The following is a 15,907-nucleotide window of genomic DNA, read 5'->3' as shown; positions in this document are numbered from 1 at the left end:
CCCTATACCCGCGACCCCTCCGCCGCCGCTGCCGCAAACCCTAGCGCTGAGTTGACCTTCGGCTTCGCCGCCGGCGCCCCTCCTCCTCCGAGCACCGGTCTCGGGGAATATGGAAGAAGAGGAATACAAGAGTCATCCACCACAGGAGCACCCCACCCATGATCCTTCTTGACAAAATAAAAAAGTGAAGCAAAGGTTTGGGTCTCCGCATGGGCAAAGAGATTGGGTATAATTATGCCGGGAGAGTAATGATCTAGTGTAATTTGAGGCCATGGCTGTGTAAGAAACTCTATTTTCAGTTAGTTACTCGATTGGGGCAAATCTTTTGCTTCCATTTAAATAAGACTTTTAGTTCTTGAAAATTCATTGGCCTATAGAAGCGATGTGACAGGCAGTTTTGGACGGGCTTGGGATTGACCGGACTCCTGGGCAAGTGAGTGTCCTTGGGCCTAGTCCAGGTCAAGTGATGCTGTTCATATGCCTACCCTGCACAAGTCCAGCCAGAGCAATCTCCTTGTTCTAAAAAAAAGCATGTCTCAAAAAAAAGATAAAAAGAAAAGAAAAAGCTAGAGCAATCGCCTAGAAAACGACATGACCGTCAGCATCCATGAATAGGAGTGTCTTGACACTATCCAGTGGTGCAAATGCAAAGACAGATCACTCGATAGATCCACGTCGATTGATAGCTCTCATGGGATAAGGTCGGTACCCGTAGCTATAGTAAGGACATTGGAGGGACGACCGCTGGTTGGAGAAATGGACGGTGGGAGCAGGCGAATAGCAGATCGACCAGCTGTGACAATGCCGTGCACCTACCTGAGCTAAGAAATGTGACAAGTCCAGGGCGTACCTACATAGGCGATGCAAAGTTCCAACCACGGCTTTGCTGCGCGGCGCGTAATAGGACAAGCAGAGCCTGATCAATTCATTCACACTAGTTTTTTTTTCTCAAATAATAAAGATTCACACTAATTTGCATTGATGATAAGCATAAAACATCATCATCAAGCACGTCTCTTCTCGAGTGACCTCCTTACCCAGCTTATTCTAAAGCCCAGTCAAAGAAAAAATAAATTAGAAGCCTACTACTCAAGTCTTAAATAAATAAATTTGGTTGGGCTTTTAAAATAAACTGAGTAAAGAGCAGCTTATTCGAGAAGCCAGCAAAAAAACGGGCGCTGACTCTCACGGCGATGTACAACCATTTTTTTAGAGTACGCAAATTGTGTATCATATCTTTATAGAAGAAAAGAGAATTACAAGAACAAGATGACTACAACTCGCCGCGAACAACGAGCGTAGCAAGAACTCCACATCCGGCTAGTCCAAAGACAGCCACCCACAACAGAACAACTACAACACAAAGGAACTTGCCCAAAACAGAAAAACCTTGCCGCGTCTCAGCCAACGCCAACCACCTCCAAAGAACTGCAACTCCCACCGAGTATCCCTTGTCGAAGCACCATCCACCCTTACCGCCTAAAGGAGATGGCAAGTGTATGGCGGGACTCGACCAGACCCGAGAAAGACACTGTCTTGGAATCACTAGCGACGACCGTACATTGCGCCGTGGAAGATCGATCATGAACAATGGTGAGCACCAGAGGAGCGCAACGAAGAACCTCCAACCCATGTCTCCAGGCACGATGCTCCCACCAGAGGGACGACGTCAAGGACGCCGCCATCGTGTCGATCTTGCACCGAATCAAGGCTTTCGCCCGAAGACAACTACCAACACAAGCGAGCGAGGGGGATGTCAACGCATCTCGGCGATGCCTCCAAGGAGGGGTAAGACACCCACGGTTGCCATCGCCGCCGGCCCGGCACAAACCGGCAGGATTTTCATTCGTAACACGGCACATCACCCCACCTCCAAGGTTTGGGGCAGCTTTGTCCTTGTAGCGTCACACCGCCGCCACCACAACTCCTCGCTAATGAAGCCACACAGCGGTAGTCCACTGACACCACGCTCAGCAGAGAGGAATGCGGCCCCAACATCCACCACCAACCTCGGCCAGTAGCCTCCCGACACCTCGGCCATGGATCAGAGTCACCACCGTGGTTGTCACCCGCTCCAGGGGACATCCACGCAACGACCCAATCCCCTCCAGCCCAGATCAAATCCGGGAAGCCCCAGATCTGACCCTCCTCTCCAATCACCGCTCCGGCGCCAACACCACCCGACAAACACTACCGCCAACCCCTACACGAAGGAGGCTGAACGCCTGCTGCTCGTCGGGAGCTCCTTCCCGACATAGCCTTCACAGCGCCGCCGCCTCCAAAACCGAGATCCAGCCCCGTCGCCTCCAGGCAGCGCCGACGCGCCACCCAGCTTCGCCGCCCCTGATGCCTCCCCGCCAACTCCGCCGCTCCTCCACAAGGCACTCCGCAGACCGGCGAAGCCCGCTGCAACCTCACGCCGCAAGCCATCCACCACCATCGCCGCGAGGATCCTCCCTATGGCGGGGCCCATCTTGAACCCGTGTCCGGAGAACCCTGCGCCGACCACCACGTCCCTGCCGAACTCCTCGCCGCCAAGGAAGTCGATCACGAAGTCCTCGTCGGGTGTCATGGAGTACATGCACGCCTGCCGGAGCACCGGCCCGCCGGCAGTGTCGACGTGGCCTGGCATCACCTCGTCGATCCACCGTGCCACAGGATCCGCCAGCCCGCCCTCGCCCTCGGTGGTGCCGATGGTCCAGTCCCTGCTGTCCGGGTCGCACGGCGGCCCGCCGTGCATGGCGATCTTGATCAGGCCCGGGTACTCCATCGATGGCGTGCTGTAGATGCACGGGTCACCGTAGCTCGAGAACGTCGGGAAACCGGCCTCCGTCGTGAGCTCGCGCTCGTGCCCGGGCTTCACCTTCCAGTAGCAAAGGAGGGTGTGGAGCGGCTGCACCGGCAGGTCGGAACCGGTGACGGACTTCACCAGCTTGCTCGTCCACGCACCCACCGTGATGATGCACTTGGCGGCATGGAACTCCTCGCCGCTTGATGTCTTCACCACGATCGTCGTTCCTTCTCCTGGTCAAAATTTTTCAAGTTTGGTTACTTTAAACCCCCTAAAGGAATACACAAGGAAATGATACAGTGGGTCAAAATAAATAATGAGGATTATCTCCATATCATTTTGCATTTCTCGATAAATATAATCTGTTTGGCTATTCTAAGTGATTATTTTTTTCGGGTAAAGAGGATCTTGTCATTTTGAATTCTTGGGTTCAGGAATTCTTCTGTAATTCAAATGACTCAATAAAAGCTTTATTTACTCTTTTAGTTGATTGGTTTAGTTTCACTTCGTGTATACATGAAAAGGTCGATGCCAATTGAAAAATGCAATAATTCTACTACTCAAATTGGCATTTGCGTGTATAACGGCATGGAAATTATGACGGTACGGCAGTGTCATATGCACCAAAGCTAACTCAACCGCTCGGGGGCCGGCACACGTGCAGGAAGCCATGTAGGGAAATAAACTCACCTTGCTTTGCGATGTTGATCACCTCCAGCCGAGATAATTACACGATAGTACCATATTTGGGACGGTGGTGGCGAATTGGTACCGCTTTTAGAAATTTTTACGTGTCAGTACCACGTTTGGGTCGAACCGTTGCAAATCGAGCTAATCTTCGTATTTCTACGTATTGACGTTGGAACTGACCGCCCGGACCCGCGCGTCAGCTGCCACGCTGGCGAATCGGCACCCGCTCGCTCGCTCGATACGTGCGGTCCGGCTCGAACCGGACCGGCCCGTACTCTGTCTCTCCCTCCTCGCTCGTGCCTTCCTCCTCGCTCCTCTCTCGCCGCCCTCGTCGCCGCCCGCAGCGTTGCCGGACCGGACCGCCGCCGCCCGCCATGGTTTTCGAAGACGAAAGCAGTGAGGAGACGTCCAGCCTGCCGTACATGCACTCGACCTCATCCACGGACGGGCTTAACCCGGTGATTTCCCTTGAGCTAGGTTTAGGGTTAGGGTTTCGGATTTGGGGCTTTTGATTTGGTTGATTTTGCTGGGTTTTGATTTGGGCATTTTGTTTGTATGAGGTTCGGCAGGTCCCTTTCAGCGTTGAAGATCCAGATTACCAGGGGCTTGAGCTGGAAACGATGTCGCCATGTGAGAAGCACGGGAAGGCATCTGAGAGGCTTGTCGCATTTGAAGGAACAGACACAGGGAGAAGGTTCTTAGCATGTGCAGAGCCGGTATGAATTGTAGGGTGATAGTTGGATATTATATTTTGGTTGATAGTGTCATTTTATTGTTGGTTTGACAGTGGCATATTGAACATGACTACAAGGCCCGATTATTAGGGCATATTCACTTTTGCAACAGCAGTAGCAGTAGTTTCATGACAGTGGTAATGTTATTTAGCAGTGGCATTGTTCTTGGTATCATGTGAAATATTCAGTTTGGGACTTCTACAGGTTTTATGTTGCTGTTGTGGCATTTTTATGTAGTTAATGACAGTGCACTATTAATTATGTTGCTTTTACACTTTTACTCCTGTTTGGAACTAAATATTGAGTGCAAATCTGTTCAAATCTGTAGCTGAGTGGTGTTGTAATTTTTCATGCTGTTATTTAGTGGGTAGGTACATCTCAATTACCAGTGTAGCTTAGTGCTGCTATTATTACCAATTTAGAAAGGAAAAAACAGTGGTAGGAACTAATGTAGCTTAGTGCACTAGTTATTTACCTCTGGTATAAACTAACTTGTTTATTATTTATCTTTTTGCTCTTTTTGCAGGAAGGGCAGAATTGTGGGTTTGTTAAATGGGTTGATCACCAGTGGCCCCCAACAATGCAAAATGCATTGTTGAAGCTGTGGGCAATGGTTGAAGATATCAGGAGTGCTAGGGTGAATGATAATCTTGAAAGTTCTTTCACTATCCACCATCTGACAGAAGAGAAGAACAAGTTGGAGGCCAACTATGACAAGCTAGTCCAAAATGTGCATGAGCTTATGAGCTTCCAGGAGGAGAGGGTGGTGGATTTTAGACATCTGCAGTCTGCCATTACATATCAGCATGAATGCAGAAGTGAACTGGTGGCTGATATGAAGGCACGGATGGCAAAGAGACATGCAGAGTCTGAGAAGCTTAAGCAGAATTATGAAGTGCTACTGAACCTGACAAGAGCTCAAGCTACAGTCATCCAGAACCTGAAGTTGAAGCATATTACAGACAAGCAATTGCTTAGTGAAGCTAAGATAAACTTGGAGTTGAAGAATGCAGAGTTCACAAAGTCTGAGGAGAAGCTCACCCAAGATAAGCTAGAGTTGAAGTTTCAGGTTTCAGATTTGCTTAAGGGAAAGGAAAAGCATGGTGAAGAGATGGTGCAGCTAGAGCTTCAGTTTGCTGAGCTGATGAAGGCAGAGGAGAAGCTGAAGAAGAAGATCAAGGGGATCCAGGCCATCTTAGAGAAGTGAAGAAAATGAATATGAGACTAGTGGGCAATGCTGACCTTTTGGGCATGATGGTTGTGTAGTGTATGGCTCTACTAAATGTGAACTTCTCTAAGATGAACTATGGCTGTGTATGTATGTAGTAAATATGCTTTTCATCCTTTTGTGAGAAAAGGATGAACTATGCATCTAAACTCCACTATGTATTGTGAACAATGGTTGTGTACCCTATAATATGTTGAACTCCAGTAACTATTGTGTGTTATGTTTGCTAGACTTGAAATGATGTTATATCATGCATTGGAAGATGGATCAGATATTCTGTGTTATGTTTGCTAGACTTCAGATTATGATTTCTCATGCACTAGGTTTTATATTAGATGATTATGTTAGCATTGGAAGACCATTTGATGGTTATGTTAGCACCGTAAATCCTAATGGTTAGGTTTAGGTGGCTCCGTCGACTCCGAGGCACCGTAAACCCTAAAGGTTAGGTTTAGGTGGCTCCGTCGACCCCTAGGCACCGTAAACCCTAATGGTTAGGTTTAGGTGGCTCCGTCGACCCCTAGGCACCGTAAACCCTAAAGGTTAGGTTTGGGTGGCTCCGTTGACCCCGAGACACTGTAAACCCTAAAGGTTAGGTTTAGGTGGCTCCGTCGACCCCTAGGCACCGTAAACCCTAAAGGTTAGCTTTGGGTGGCTCCGTCGACCCCGAGACACCGTAAACCCTAAAGGTTAGGTTTGGGTGGCTCCGTCGACCCCTAGGCACCGTAAACCCTAAAGGTTAGGTTTAGGTGGCTCCGTCGACTCCGAGGCACCGTAAACCCTAAAGGTTAGGTTTAGGTGGCTCCGTCGACTCCGAGGCACCGTAAACCCTAAAGGTTAGGTTTGGGTGGCTCCGTCGACCCACAGCCACCATAAACACTAATGCTTAGGTTTAGGTTGGTTCATCCATATGACCAAATAGCAAAACAATGCCATTAAAGTATGAACATAAACCATCAAGTTATCCACCCAAGTGGCATCAATCCATGAACCATCAAGTTATCCCCAACAGAACCATCAAGATATCCATTGGCATCAGCACAAGTTGCCTTAGTGGCATCAAACACAAAAGAAAACACATTGTAGTGGCATCAAACTCTAAATAATACACATTGTACCATGAATACAAGTTGCTGATGTATCATCAAAGCAAAATAAAGCACAATGTATCATCAGCACAAGTTGCTGTAGTGGCATCAAACCAAAATAAAGCATCAGCAGTAGTTATTGGAGTGACATCAAACCAAAAGATAACATTCCACATTGTAGTACGTGCACATTGTAGCATCAGCAGAAGTTTGCATCACCTTCTGCCACCTCTACTAGCATTGAACCAGGCCATCCATCCAGTGTGTGTGCCATCAGTTGGTGGAGGAGGAGCACTAGAAGTTGAGGCACCATACTGCCTTGGGGAGAAAGGCCTTGAAGAATGAGCACCTCTCCCAGCAGTAGATTGAGCACTAGAAGATGCTCTTCCAGATCCTCTTCCACCACCAGCCCTTCTTCTAGCACCTCTGCCAGCACCACTTCCACCACCTCTGCCGGCACTAGCAGAAGCTCTAGGTGTTGCTGAAGTAGTTCTAGGTGTTGCTGAAGCAGCTCTAGGTGTTGCTGCAGGAGCTGTAGGAGCAATGCCTCTTCCTTGTGAATTCCTTGCAGCAGGCTTGGAAAACAATTCAAAGGAAACACACTTAATAATACTACAAGTAAGAAATGTACAAGGGACAAAGGTAATTTACAGAAACATCAAAGTAAAGAACTAGTTCAAAGGGCTTACCACATGTTTGTTCTTTCTTAAGGCCAACTCAGGTTTCAACTGTTTAAGGCAGCTTGTGTATTTATGCCCTTGTAATCCACAATTGCTACAAGTTATTTTCCCCATTCTTGAGGTGGACTTTGGCTTTGGAACTTCAAATTTTCCCTTTATCCTCTTCTCTTTCTTTCTTCCTTTCTTGACTTTAAGTGCTGGAGGTTCTATGTCTGGACCTGGGATCTTTGTCCAGTCATGCTCACCAGGGACAGGATATATCATTGGTACATATGCTGCCAAGTAATATGGTTTCTTGAAAAATTTGCTTACAAAGTCCTCTGGAAACCTTTTTGCCTTGTTAATTGCTGAGATGGCATGGTTACATGGGACTCCACTGAGGTCCCACTTTCTGCAACCACAGGTTTCAAGTTCCAAATTGACAGCATGTGTTTGCTCCCCACTAGTTACTTGCCACAAGTTAACACCTGCTTGAATGGGTTTGCAGTACCTGGCCCTTTCCTTCTCAATCTCCAACTTCTCACTGTAATGTGGTGTGATCTCCCATCTAGCTTCCTTTCCACTCTCTCTATTCCTGTGCCACCTAACCATCTGCTTATCCTTTATGCCATCACACATAGTTCTTATTGGTTTTTTCCTATGATCTAGGATGTACTTGTTAAACACCTCAGACAAATTGTTGACAACCAAGTCAGTCTTGCAATTTGTGTCAAATGCATGCCTAGCCCAGGTTTTCTTGGGCACTAAGCCACTGCCAAGCTTCCTCACTCTCAGCTTTGAGATCATCCATTGCTATATTAAATTTGTGTTCATTATATGCATAACTGGCATTATCCATGCATTTCTTAAGGTCTTCCCCCCTAAAGCCAGCATTTTGGAAGTTTGCATATATGTGTCTTAAGCAGAATCTTTGATTACTGTTAGGAAAAACTCTATCAACTGCAAACAGTAGCCCCTGGTGCACACAATTTAAACAACTAAGCTACTGTCTAATACACATGTAAACACATATTTAGCAGGCAATGCAAGGTGGATAGACATATCTTCTGTCTGTCAGACATTATAGTATATGGACCATACTGTCCAACTTCTCCTCCAAGACAAATTTTCAGTTGGTGTAGAAACCAGCACTAGTTTGCTTTGTCCTCTTGTCCAACAATGCCAAATGCCAGTGGGTATATGTTGTTATTGCCATCTCTACCAGTGGCAGCAAGGATTTGTGCACCAGTGGTTAGCTTGATAAAACATCCATCAATACCTAAAACAGGAAGTAAACATAACATGTTAAATGCATTTATATGTGCAAGCTATTGAAACTAACAACATCAAAGTAGTGTACAAGCTAAAATAAACTAACCAATGAATGGTCTACACCCCTGTAGAAATCCCTCCCTTGCTCCATTGATGCAGTAAAACATGGCATGGAATCTGGGTCCTGGATGTGGGATTTTTTCAGTGGCTCTTGGAGTTACAGTGCTGACTACAACTCTACTCCCAGGGTTTGTATCCATGACAGTCTGAGCATAGTCTCTCAGCCTTGGGTATTGCTTCTTATGATCTCCCAACACAGCCTCAACAGCTAGGTTTTTTGCCCTATATGCCATAGCCTTGGGCACATCCACACCATACTTTTCCATGCAGGCATCAATAAGTGTATGTATGCTAGTAGTGACATCAGATCTGAATAGTGGCTCATATTGCTTTGCAAGCCACTTGGCACTTACCCTGGTTGTTTCAGTAGAACTAGGGCAAGTGTGTTGTAATCTCATCTTCTTAATTGCAAAAGTGTTTCCCCCTTTTATAACAGCTGCCACAATGCAGAACTTGCATTGTGAATTCTTGCAATGCACAATGATCCTCTTATCTGAGTTCCTGTGATACTTGAAGTCTCTGCACTGAGTGGTGTGCAAGCTCAACAAAGCGTCTCTGAATTGATGTTGATCTATGAAACACATTTGCAGTTGTAGTTGTTGGTGTGGTTGCTCCAAATCCTCATTGTACCATACTCTAGATGGCCTCTTCTTTGCCCTGCTCTTCCTTCCTTTAGGTAGCACAAATGCTAGTGGTTGAAACCCATCATCTTCACGGTCCTTCAGTAAACTATTATCTTCTTCATCTGATGATGGTTTCTAATCAGGTTGCACTTCTTCTAAAACACTGGAATGTGACCTTGTTGTTGGTCCCCTCCTTACTTGCAGCTTCTGCTTCTTCTTTGCTGGCACATAAATTTTTTCTTCCTCTTCTGGAACAATAGGGTCATCATCCTCCAAATCAAATAATTCCTCTACCTCTGTGTCACCCTCATAATGCACTTGTTCTTCCTCCTCTGTTTCTTCTTCTGATTCTTCATCCTCTGTTTCTTCTTCATGTTGTTCTTCTACTTCTTCCTCTATCTGTCTGTTTCCCTCTTCCATCTCCATGTCTTCAGCATCATTCATTTCCTCATTATAGTTAGGCCTTAAATCCCCAATATAATAAGGGTTAGTGTCACTGTCATATTGCCCTTCAGATGAAGATGCATAACTGCCATCATAGCCATCTTGTTCTTCTTCCACAACTTCTTTTAACTTTGGATTTAGAACACTCCTGCTCTCTTGTGTTAAAACAGCAGGGCCTACAGCTGCAATAGAGAAGCTACTCTGACCTTCATAAGCTACACCTTGCTGATCAACAGCATACACAGGAGGATCAGCCAGATCATAAACCACATGCTCAGAATAAACAATTGCATCTAATTTTTGCTTCTCTACAAAACCCTTTTGTGCTAAACTGACAGCTGGTGGACAAGCCCTAAATAGCAAATTAAGCACCAAACTCTCCTCATTCTGCCTCTTGATCAACTGTAGTTTAACATTACTATCAACCAATTCCAAACCCTGCTCTCCTGGGGTCTCCATGTAAAACAACAGTGAATTATCAATACTAAAGCCTTGTGTTTCCATCAATGCAACCATATTCAGATATGTCACATATGAACAACTTAACTTCCTCTCTAACAGATCATTATTGTCAAAATGGATCCTAACATTCCATATGTCTTCATATAAACTACAATTCACATGCAATTTGCCTAATCAGTACAGTATAACCCCAATTAGCAAATAAATGAGAAGAAGAAAAAAGACAGAAACAGAAACTTACAGGACGCCGCCGAGCCCGTGGGTCAGCTCGTGGCTATTGCTAGGGTTCGCCACCCATTGTTGTGCCAGCCGTACCTGCTGCTCCATGGACAGTGCGGGCTCCATGAACTCGTCATCATCGCTGGAATACTCAGAGCTCGAGTAGCCATCGCCGCCCTCGATTGGAGATCTCCCCTCGATTCCTCCTGCCCCGCCGCTGTCGAAGAGGGGAATGTTTGCGCCGCCGCCATCACCATTGCCGCCACCGCCGCTGCCGCCACCACCGCCCGGGGTCGCCGCCGCCATCGCCGTAGAGACGCGCGAGGGAGCTAGGGTTCGTCGACGAACAGAGGAAGAGAAGAAAGGAGAGGGAGAGACAGAGCACGGGCCGGTCCGGTTCGAGCCGGACCGCACGTATCGAGCGAGCGGGCGGGTGCTGATTCGCCAGCGTGGCAGCTGACGCGCGGGCCCGGGCGGTCAGTTCCAGCGTCAATACGTAGAAATACGAAGATTAGCTCGATTTGCAACGGTTAGACCCAAACGTGGTACTGACACGTAAAAATTTCCAAAAGTGGTACCAATTCGCCACCACCGCCCCAAATGTGGTACTATCGTGTAATTATCTCCCTCCAGCCTGTCTCTCATGACGGCGCCCATCTTGACAGCGAGCGCCTGGAACATGGCCACCGCCTTGGTCGCCTTGATCACCCCGCCCATCTCGCTGCTCGCCGCCGCCCACCCCTCCGGCACCCTGAACGCATCCGCCCACGCCGGCCGCGGCGCGGTCCCCGTGGGTGCGAGCTCGGTGGCGCCGCTGGCGACGACGGCTCAGAAGTTGGGATCGCCCCGGGGGCCTAGGTCGAGGTGCGGGGTGGGCGTGAGCACGGCGTACCCGGCGTCCCGTTGGGCGTCGTCCCAGAGCGGCTGCGGGTAGGTGTCGCGGATGGCGCAGGACTCACCGTGCGACGAGCCGCAGTGGTGGAGGAGGTCGAAGCACTCGAGCAGGAGCACGCGCGCGCCGCGGGACGCCGCCGCATGCGTCGCGCAGCTTCCCATGAGGCCCGCGCCCACGACGATCACGTCGAAATCGGACGAGCGCTCGGTGGGAGGAGCAGCCATGGTTGCTGATCGGGGAGATGGGAGGAGCGTACGAGGCGCTCAGCCGAGGGAGGGGGGAGAGCGGGGGCGGGAACGGCGGCGAGCGGCTGGCTTTTACGGTGGGTGGCTAGGGTTTTATGGAAGGAACGGTTTATAGATATTTCGGAGCATCGTGGTCGTCCAACTAGCGTCATCAAACGGTACGAATCGCTCCCGTCCATGCGCCGCGGTCTGAGGGAACCAACTGCCGACACCGGTCATTTGACGACTTACCACTTCGCCAGGGGGAGAGATTCGGGGCGTCGCCACTTCCGACGATGGCGGCAACGTCTCCGGCGATCTGTTATAAGTCGCTCCCCGGTAAATTTTCTTTTCTATGGGCATCTCCAACGCCGATCATTAAATCACGTGCATACATCCGGACCTTGTTGTCCAGACGTGTAGAGCCATTCAATGTGGGCCTGTTTTGATCCCCCTCCGCCGCCGCCGCTGTACCTCTCTGACTGGCACACAACCCGCCCGCTCGCCTTTCACGACAGGATCGTCCGCCCAGGGCCCGTCCGTAGGCAGGTACACTTCGTCCCCCTATCGACGTCGTTCATGGTGGACACCATGCCCGGTAGGTGTTCAGTCAAATGCCACTGAGCTTATTTTTCAAACGCCATGCCATTTTTTTAGAGTAAGAAGGATTGCGGGGTACTTGACCATGGAGGATGAGTTGTGTGATGCGTGGTTGGCTGCATCCGCACGTAGGCAGGAGAAGAGAGGGAACCTTCTGGCAACAAATGCATGAATCGTTTCACCATGAAAGCACATTGCGCCCTATGACATGCACATCATCCATGATCGCAATGTGAGGTCGTTATCGTATCAATGGACCTCCGCACCAAGTTTTGTGGTGCGGTTGATATGCTGGAGGCAAGGTGGCAATTGTGCGCAACAGAGGAGGAGATCGTAAGCTTTTGCTTCTTCTTGTTTAATTTGTTGATTGATTCGTTCATTCATTCAATATTGCTATTCACATTGTGTAGCCCGCACACGCTGCTATGATGTACCACAAGATAGTGGGACAACCATTTATGCACATGCATTGTTGGATGAAGCTCAAGGGGCGGTATGTGTGGGACGACAGGATCCGTGCATGAAAAACTTGTTGAACATCCGGTTAATCTCGTTGAATTTGAACTATAGTTGTACTAGACTTATTTGCATGTTATGTATGGATGATTTGTGCTATTTTTATCCAAACATTGCTGAAATCTGTTGTGTTTGCATGAATTTTGTCCGGTTAGTTGAAACATTGTTTGAAATGTAAGCTGACATATGCGGCTAGCATTGGATGGCCGCCTCGGGCATCAGTGTCTACGGATTGGTCCCCCTGGCCACGGACGGATGCCGGAGCAAATTTGCGGGTCAGCGTTGGAGATGCCCTAACCGTTTAACATTCTGGCTATATTTTGTATCACTTTAAAACTCCACACAAATAAATAAGGTGGTGATATTTTTTCAAGATCTTTTCTTTACATTCCATTGTTATCTTTTTTTAAATACTCTTTTACTCCAGCTGATTTGATGTTCATAATTCTTATGAGTGTCCTCGGATGAGTGCAATAAGCTTTGTTACATAACATTGCTTCTTCCTTGCCATAATATTTCAAACCATGAATGTATTGTTCAATATCTGCTGCATTGCTTCAGAAAAAGGAAAATATTTCCTCCATCATTTTTAGTTTTTTTGTGTGTGGACTATGTGTGCATTATGCACATACAATGTCCTCTAACCTTTCAGCTTTGCATGTTAATGGTTGATGTTTTTGATACTTCAAATGTAACATGGTTGATGTTTTTGGTCCTTCAAATGTTGTTAGTGTGCTTGTATAATGGAGGCAAACGAGATGGAACTGATTCACATATGTTAATGAAAGGTATCGGCTTCAGATAAAATTTTAGGTATCTTAAATGAGGCAATTTAAGATGGAAACAATTTGTTCTCTTTTTTTCACCTCCAGCAGTAGCCTCATTTTCACACACATCAGATGTGGCGCCCTCTTTTTATGGGCACGGATCATATTCAAGTATCATGTTGTGGACCACATATTGTGGATTGCATTGATGCATCCTCTCAAACCATTTTTTTTAATTTGTTTGTGACCTCTACTAGCACTTAGACACAAAGGAAAGCGAAAGGGACATCTATAAGATTGCCAAGATTCGAGAGGAAGATATCAGAGCTAAATCCAGCGGATCTCGGGTAGGGGGTCCTGATCTGATAGTCTTGGCTAAATGGTAATAAGGACATAAGGGACACGAGATTTACCCAGGTTCAGGCCCTCCGAAGATGCACGCACCTAGCACGGCGACCTTCGCCCTGAGCTGCCCCAGCTCGGTCGCAAGCACTGCCTCCTCCTTGGCCCTCGTCTTCGCCGCGACCTTCTCCGGCCGCACGTCCACTGCCGCCGCACCAGCTCGGAAAAGCCCATATCGTTTTTCAACCGTGTTAGGGGGGGGGGGGGTCAACTGAGTTCAAGAGGGTGCACGTGGGTGTGGCGTTGGCTGGCTGCCGAGGCACAACACACGTTCATCAAAGCGAAGCGCTCCCTCAAAACCAAGAACCCTAGCCTCCCTCTGCCGGGAACTCCTATATGGCGCCGTACGCGGCAGAAGCCACAGGAGCGCGCACGCACCCCGCGCCCCCCCTCCCCGCGCTTGTGGGTCGGCCCATGTGCGCGGGGGAGCCCCTTGTTTTTAGGTTGAATTGTTCGTGAATTCAAAAGTAGTTCATGATTTGAAAAATGTTCAGGAAATGACAAATGCTCACCGATTCAAAACAATGTCCGCGATTTCAAGAAAAATGTTCACAATATTAAAAAATGTTCGATTTTAAAAAATGTTCACAAATTTCAACAAATGTTCACAAAATTCAAAAAGTGTTCTCTGTTTCAAGAAGCATTAATGAACTAAAAAATTGTTTGTCAAGAACATAAAATGATCCTAAACTTTAAAAATTGCTTCCAAATTTCAAAAGTCACGCGTTCTAGAAAATGTACACAATTTCAAGAAATGTTCCAAATTTGAAAAATCTTCATGAATTTGTAAAAAATACTAATGAATTTTAAAAATGTTCATGATTTCAAAAAAAATGTTCATTATATCAATAAATCTTCATGATTTTAAAAAATGTTCATGAATTTTAAAAGATGTCCACTTTTTCCAAAAATGTTCAGGAATTTGTCAAATATATTCGTCAATTCAAAAAATATTCACGAATTTGTAAAAAAAACATGAATTTGAAGAATTTTCACGTTTCCAAAAAATGTTCATGGCTTCAAAAAATATTTACAATTTGAGAAAATTTGTTCACAAATTTGAAAGATAGCTGAAAAAAGAAAAAAAATAGAAGGAAGAAAAGAAAAGCAGAACATAAAAGAAAAAAAGGTAAGCAAAAAAGAGAAAAGAAAAGGAAAGAAAAATCTGAAAGAAAAAAAAAGAAAAAACCGGTTCTGGAATTCCCAAAAACCAGTGGGGTTAGAATCCCGAATTGGGCCAGCCCAAACAGTAGCGGACGCTCACGCGCTAGCTCGCTATTTGGCAACCTACGCACCAAATAGGAGTGCCCCCCTCTGCCTCGCTTCGCGCTCCTCAGCCCACCCTGGAATTTAAGAGAGCAATTTGGGAAAATTCCACACCTTTCCTGGGATTTTACTCCTATAGCACATCTTTATTTTTATTGGATTAAATAGCACATATTTGATTGATAGCTAGACAAAACATCACAAATTCATAATTTTCCTACCTTTACACGTCCAGGCCACACCTCATATTTGTTAGGACGAATTTGCCCTCACATTGAAACGAATCAACGCACGGAGACAGAGTGACCACGCAGTGCTCCGATGCCGCACCATGCCTCCTCCCCAATGATGTTGCCTCGACATGTCTCCTCCCCACGAGCCGCCGCCTCGCCGTGCCTCCTTCCCCGCACTACCACCCCGCGGTTCCTCCTCCCCCACTTGCCGCCTGTTCGACTATTCCTATCCGTCCAAGCGTATCTGCTTGTTGCTCTGCTGTCTGGCTGGAGAAGTGCTCGTTGTACATGCTCGTTGGAGCCTAGTGTAGCTGCTAGTTGCTAGCTTTGTTAGCATATGGCTCAAATACTTGTGACACACGCCAGCTTTGTTACTTGTTGATGGCTGTAGTTGATCGTTTCATTTTTATTTGAGAGAAGTTGATTGTTTCATATGACCCGAGGGCAAATTCATCCTAACAAATATGAGGAGTGGGCTGAACGTGAAAAAAAGGAAAAAATAATATCAATTTGTGGTATTTTGTCTAGCTATCAATTAGAGGTGTGCTATTTAATCCAGCAAAAAGAAAGGTGTGCTATAGGAGCAAAGTCCCAGGAAAGGTGTGGCAATTTCTCAAATTGCCCAATTTTAGATCACCAGTATATCCACAGAAAAAAAAAGGAAGCCCAGCAAA

The 15,907-nt window shown here is 47.0% G+C and overlaps 1 pseudogene; it reads right to left on the bottom strand.

Annotated features, from left to right (window-relative positions):
• Positions 1–1,220: 1,220 nt before the first annotated feature.
• Positions 1,221–11,413, bottom strand: LOC109742387 (probable sarcosine oxidase; annotated as a pseudogene).
• Positions 11,414–15,907: the final 4,494 nt, after the last annotated feature.

Source organism: Aegilops tauschii, chromosome 5 (genome assembly GCF_002575655.3).
Source record: "Aegilops tauschii subsp. strangulata cultivar AL8/78 chromosome 5, Aet v6.0, whole genome shotgun sequence".
In the NCBI taxonomy this organism is placed as follows: domain Eukaryota; kingdom Viridiplantae; phylum Streptophyta; class Magnoliopsida; order Poales; family Poaceae; genus Aegilops; species Aegilops tauschii.
Note: the sequence above shows the minus strand (reverse complement) of the source record. Positions and strands in the feature narration are given on the sequence as shown.